Source organism: Geospiza fortis, unplaced genomic scaffold (genome assembly GCF_000277835.1).
Source record: "Geospiza fortis unplaced genomic scaffold, GeoFor_1.0 scaffold517, whole genome shotgun sequence".
In the NCBI taxonomy this organism is placed as follows: domain Eukaryota; kingdom Metazoa; phylum Chordata; class Aves; order Passeriformes; family Thraupidae; genus Geospiza; species Geospiza fortis.
The window spans coordinates 99,562-105,561 of NW_005054651.1; the positions used below are offsets into that span (position 1 = coordinate 99,562).

Sequence of the window (6,000 nt, forward strand, 5' to 3'; positions counted from 1 at the left end):
ATATTCCCAAGATTTCCCAATCCCAGAATTCCTGATCCCAAAATATTCCCAGGAATTCCAAAATCACGGAATTTCCCATCCAAAATATTCCCAAATATTCTCAAATCCCAGAATTCACAAATTCTGGAATTCCTGATCTGAAATATTCCCAAAATTCCTCCATGAGGTCCCTGCTCCGAAGCCCGGCTCAAGCAGGACCTACAGCCCCTTGCCCAGGACCATTTCCAGGTGCCCATATTCCCACTTGGGAATATCTCAGAGCAGGGGAGCTCCACACTCTCTCAAGGCCACGGGGCCCAATTTCTCCTCCTTTCCCCGCAGCTGAGATGCTCCTGTCCCCTCCAGCGGCTCCCAGTGCTGCTGGCCCTGGGCTGGACTCTGTCCTGGATGTGCAGGCCTGTCCTGTAGCACAGAGCCCAGGCCTGGGCGCACAAAAGTGCAGGAAAAGTCTGCTGAAGCCCGGGATTGAACCAGGGACCTTTAGATCTTCAGTCTAACGCTCTCCCAGCTGAGCTACTTCAGCCCTGCTGGGGCTCAGAGTTTCCTAAAACCTGTTGGAACACAATGAGATTTCAGACTTTCACCATTCGAAGCATGAGTTTGCTGAGTTTGCCCAACACTCCTCCAAGAAGAACCATGGAATGGTTTGGGTTGGAAGGTCCCCTCAAGATCTCCTTTAATATCCCCTCATTTCACTCCCTGTCAGTGGCAGGGACACCTCCCACTGTCCCAAGTTGATCCAAACCCCGTCCAACCTGGCCTTGGACACTTCCAGGGATGGGGCAGCCACAGCTTCTCCGGGCAGCCCATTCCAGTGTTGGAATGGTGTGACTGAGCACACAACAAAGCAAGAGAGAACAAATCTCAGGAAACCCAGGCCAGGAGCAGCCTCACCCCATAAATAAGAGTTTGCCCTGTGGAGCATCAGCTGGGAAGCTGACATGGAAAACAGACTTGAAAACCTTTCAGGTCTCTTGGACTATTATGTCAGACATTGCACCAAAATGTGCAATTGTTTAACTACATTTAAATCCCTCTAAACTACATAAATTGCCTCAAATCATCCCTCTTCTTTCCAAATGCTGGCACTTTTTGTTTCGGAACACTGCAATTCTGCTATCTTCTATATAATTATGTAACATATGCAGTTCATTGCTGCGTCTCCAATAAATAAGACTTGTGCTCCCCAGTATGCATCCAACAACACCTAATTTTCCCTGTCTTAAATTGTTTTAAAAAGAAATCCATTTAGAAATGATTGGGGGATAAATTTGTGCTTAAATGTAAATGATTTGAGATCAAAAAATAAGAGAAACTTTCCCATCTAAATGTTCTAAATGTTGTTGTTTAACAACTTGACTTACAATCAAAGTCCCCAAAACTGCAAAGAACAAGGAGTGTGTTGTTTGGTTGTGCTGCTGCTTGGGAATCCAGCTCCATTTCTTGAACATTCCCAAGCATTCCTTGTGCCAGGGATTTCAGAGGGAACCCAGAGAGGGTTTTCATCCAAAGCACTCCAAAATCTGTGTGTAGGGTGAGGATAAATCTGGGAATGTAAGCAATGGACACCTCCAAGAGGTGGCACCCCCAGGTTTCCCTCAGCCCAGAAGGAAAGCAGAGAAACCACAAAGTTTCTCTAAGTTTACACCAGGATCCAGCAAGGCTCCAGAACATGTGGAGATGGAAGAAAAATCTGGAGCATCTTTAGCTCCCTCCAGAGCAACCTCCCGCATTTGAAGGTCATCAGTTCACCCATGTGCTTCATTTTAATGCAAGAAGCATCAAACATTAGAAACAAACATTGAACGGTTTGGGTTGGAAAGGAGCTCAAAGGTCATCTCAGTCCCACCCTCCTGCCATGGACAGTGACACCTTCCACTATCCCAGGTTGCTCCAAGCCCCGTCCAGCCTGGCCTTGGACACTTCCAGGGATGGAGCAGCCGCAGCTTCTCTGGGCAATCTGTGCCAGGGCCTCACCATCCTCCCAGGGAAGAATTTCTTCCCAATATCCAATCCAAACCTACTCTCAGTTTGAAGCATTGTCACCTTCTTCAGGTACTGGAAGGCCACAATTAACACCTTGTCAGCTTCTTCAGGTACTGGAAGGCCACAAGTCACCCCAAGCCTTGTTTTCCAGGCCAAACAATCACAATTTCCCCAGCCTTCCCTCACAGCAGAGCTGCTCCACCCCTCTGATCATCCTGGTGCCTCCTCTGGACTTGCTCCAGCAGCTCCACGTCCTTCCTGTGCTGGAACCCAGAGCTGGATGCAGCGCTCAAGGATCTCTTCTCCCATTAGATCTGGCTGCTTCAAGAGTGTGATCCAAATCTTTACACAGTCTTAAGCCTGGGTGAATGATTCAGCTTCATTATTTGTCTGTAAAAAAAGAGGTAATCTCTAACAGGGAGAAAAACCTGGGTGTGAGAGATGGAAAAGGATTATGGCAGTGAAATGTGTGGAGGATGGGAGGTTCTGTGTTTTCATGGATTTCACAGCTCTGATCCAATCCTGGTGGGCAGAAATTCACTGGGAATTTCTTTTCCAACCTCGGGGAACTCCTCCAGGTGCTCACCCCTTTCAGATATAGGATTTGTGCTGTAGCTTCCCATGGTTTCTCCTCCAAAATTCCACTACTGCACTATGGCTAAGTATGAATTGTGAATTTGGCTGCTCCAGCTGTGAATTTGGCAGCTCCAGCCATGCACAATGAGCTTTCCTGGGTAGACAGACATTCCCTGCCAAGATCTGAGACTGCCAGTGCCAGCTGGAGGTGCTCCATAGGACTTGTTGGGAAAGGGGAAGCATGAGCCTCCAAATCTGTTTGGAAGTCAGGCAGGTCACACCAGGCTGTTGGGAGGTCTCCATTTAGGATCCAGGTCTGAAAATCTCTCCTGGCTAAGCCAACCTACTCCTATAAATGTTTGCTGCTGGTGACATGTGAGGATATAAACTGGATCTTGCTCTTGGAGTTAGATAAGAGATGAGGATCAAGTCCTCAGCCTGTGTGAGAAGAACTTTCAGAGTTTGCTGACCAGGTATCCTGGAGACTCTACTGTGGCCTTCCAGTACCTAAAGGGGGATACAGGAAAGCTGGAAAGGGGCTTTTTGCAATGCAAACAGTGACAGGGCAAGGAGGGAGAGTTTTAAGATGAGAGAGGGTAGATTTAGATGGGATACTACAAAGAAATTCTTACCTGTGAGGGTGGGGAGGCCCCGGCACAGGCTGCTGCTGTGGCCGCCCCATCCCTGGAAGTGTCCAAGGCCAGGTTGAACAGGGCTTGGAGCAACCTGGGATAGTGGAAGGTGTCCCTGCCCATGGCAGGAGAGTTAAAACAGGTTGATCATTAAGGTCCCTTCCAAGCAAAACCATTTTATGCCATTCCCAGAGAGCACTGAACAGGATCAAGTCCTGCAAACAACACAAGCCTGGTGGGGCAAAAGCCCTGAGTGGATCCATCTCCATTCTGACATCTGAAATATGGGAATAATTGGACTTTTCCTTGACTCGGGTGTTAGAAGGGCACTGCTTTAAATCCAGAAACATCCACAAGGCATAAACAAGATAATGGCATCAATAACCCTGCCCCAAGCCGTGCAATTGATTCTCCACGGATAATGCATCCAGCGGGAAATGGACCCGAGTGACACCAACTTTGATGGGATGATTGACAGCTCTGAGGCATAGAAATATTGACCTAAAGGGACTTTTGGTAGCTTATCTGGGTCCTGTGTGTCAGGAATGTCATTGGATCAAAAATCCAGCCAGGATTTGGGGGTAGAGAAGGCTCATTTTTCCCCTTCCCTGCATATTTCTCAAGTTAACAGGTGCCAGTAAACCCTCTGACAGTCTGGTTGTAAAATAACAGTGATATCCCCTCCCTGCCCAAAATGAGATTTTCCTTCCCCCTCTCCCCTTCTCCATTTTCCAGCTTCTCCCTCCAGCACAAAACTTTCACCCTCCATCGTGAGAGGAAGAAAAAAAAAAAATAATGTTCCAGAAACAAAATGCTGCACTCTGGGCTTTCAAACCCAGTTGTCCCCCAGGTGGGAAATGACAGCCAGCAGAGCCGGTAAACAGAAAATAGCAGAGCAACTCCCACTCTGCGGAGCTGCTGCCTCTCCCTCCCTCCAAAGGCAGCCCAGGGATGAGTCAGAGCTAAAAGCATCTCTCTCCCCGTGGGGCCGGGGCTCTGCCTGGCCCACCTGCCTTCCCCCGCCCAGGAGGGGGCTGATGCAGCCCCCCGGGCACTGCCTGTGAGTCAGGAGACCCTGCCGAGTCAGAAATGTTCCCAGGGAGGGAGGTAAAGCCACCTGCCAGCTCCTGCTCATCTGACATTTAAAGGGTATTTTATCCCAGTGTGGTTTTGGAGGGGTGAAGCCTCCATCGGTCTCCTCGCGGCTCTGGGAATTCCGTGGTGCCGAATCTTTTTTGGGGGTGGCTGAAAATCGGAGCTGAGTTTTTTGGGGAGGGTGGTCAGACCTCCTCCTGCCGCATCAACAGCTTTTCCCTGTGGAAAAATTCCTTCAGGATCAATGAACAGCACAAGAGCTGCGTGAGGGGGAGATTCCAGGGATTTAGCCACAGACCTGTGTCCCTGAGGGTGATTATGCAAATGGGAATAATTAAATCTGTGAATAATGTTTGTCCATCACAATTGCTGCCTGGATTGTTTTATGCCTTCTTTAATCCCTCCGTCTCTGGCTGAGAGCTGCCCCCCGTGAAATGTCCTAGAGCTGGTGGAAAAGGGTGGGGTTTGTATTTCTGAGGATTTCAAAGCCTCAGCCCTTCCCTAAGAAATGGAAAATGATTGAATTGAGGGTTCCCACTTAAAGGAAGACAAGTCCAAGTACAAGGTTACGAAGCAAAGGGTTTCTTTTTTATTTAATATATAGGAAATTGAAGGGGGGGGGGAAATGTTTGGTCCTCAGTGAATTTTTAAACTATTTCAGCACCAAACCCTATATTTCTCTTAATAAAGGACTTTACTTTAATTGGATAATCATAGAATGGTTTGGTTTGGAAGGGACCTGGAAGATAATCCAGTTCCAACTCCTCAGCCATGGGCAGGGACACCTTCCAATATCCCAGGTTGCTCCAAGCTCCATCCAGCCTGGCCTGGAACACTTCCAGGGATGGGGCAGCCACAGCTTCTCTGGAATTCCATACCAGGGCCTCATCACCCTTATAGGGAGGCATTTCTCCCTAATACCTAATCTAATCTAATCCACCCTCCTTTAGCATTTTTTTGCCCCAAATTAAGGGTGAAGTTCAGTGATAATCCAAATAAAGCTTCTCCTGATGGTTAACAAGGTAGAGGGAAGATAAACCACATCTAAAAACTCCCAACAGCTGATAAACTGTGCATTTACCAGGCATTAGATTTATTCCAAACATATAACTATGATCATCAAGCAACAGCCAGAGGGAAAAGGGGAAAAAATGGAAAAAAAAGATGTTTTTGGAAACTTCTGAAGACAACAAACTCTGCGTTTGCTGAGTCTTCCCCCATCTGCTGCATTTCACTCTGTTCTCGCAGCCTTGAGTAACAGACCCCAACTAATTGCAGAGTTCTGCCTGCAAATCCACAGCCTGGTTATTTTTAACCAACCTTTCTTCTTTTTTTCCCAGAATCTCTCCAGGATGCAGAAAGGCCATAATTTTCCCACCTTCCCAATGCAAGCAGAAGTGGGTGGCAGGGGGTTGTTGTGTCCATTAGGACAGGGGATGTGAACAGCAGCTGTTGGCATCTCCCATGGGTGGTGAAGCCTAAAAGTGAAAACTGAACCATTTTGGGGGGTTCAAGCCACACCCTGACCATGGTGGTGTTTTTGAAGCTCTGGGTATGACCCACTACCGGTGGGGAGGATTTTGTGGATTCTGGGATTTCATCCTTTTCTTCTGGGTCATGTGGGCAGTGAGAGTCCACTCTCCCCTTTCACTTGGTTCCAGCAACGCAAAAATAACAGCAAAGGGCTCAGAATTGTTTGGATGGGAAAAGA

General features: G+C 47.9%; 1 non-coding gene across 1 annotated transcript; it reads right to left on the reverse strand.

Moving 5' to 3' along the window:
• Window positions 1–450: 450 nt before the first annotated feature.
• On the reverse strand, window positions 451–523 carry TRNAF-GAA. The gene has a single exon. It is a non-coding gene; the product is annotated as a tRNA-Phe (tRNA).
• Between the last annotated feature and the right edge of the window lie 5,477 nt (window positions 524–6,000).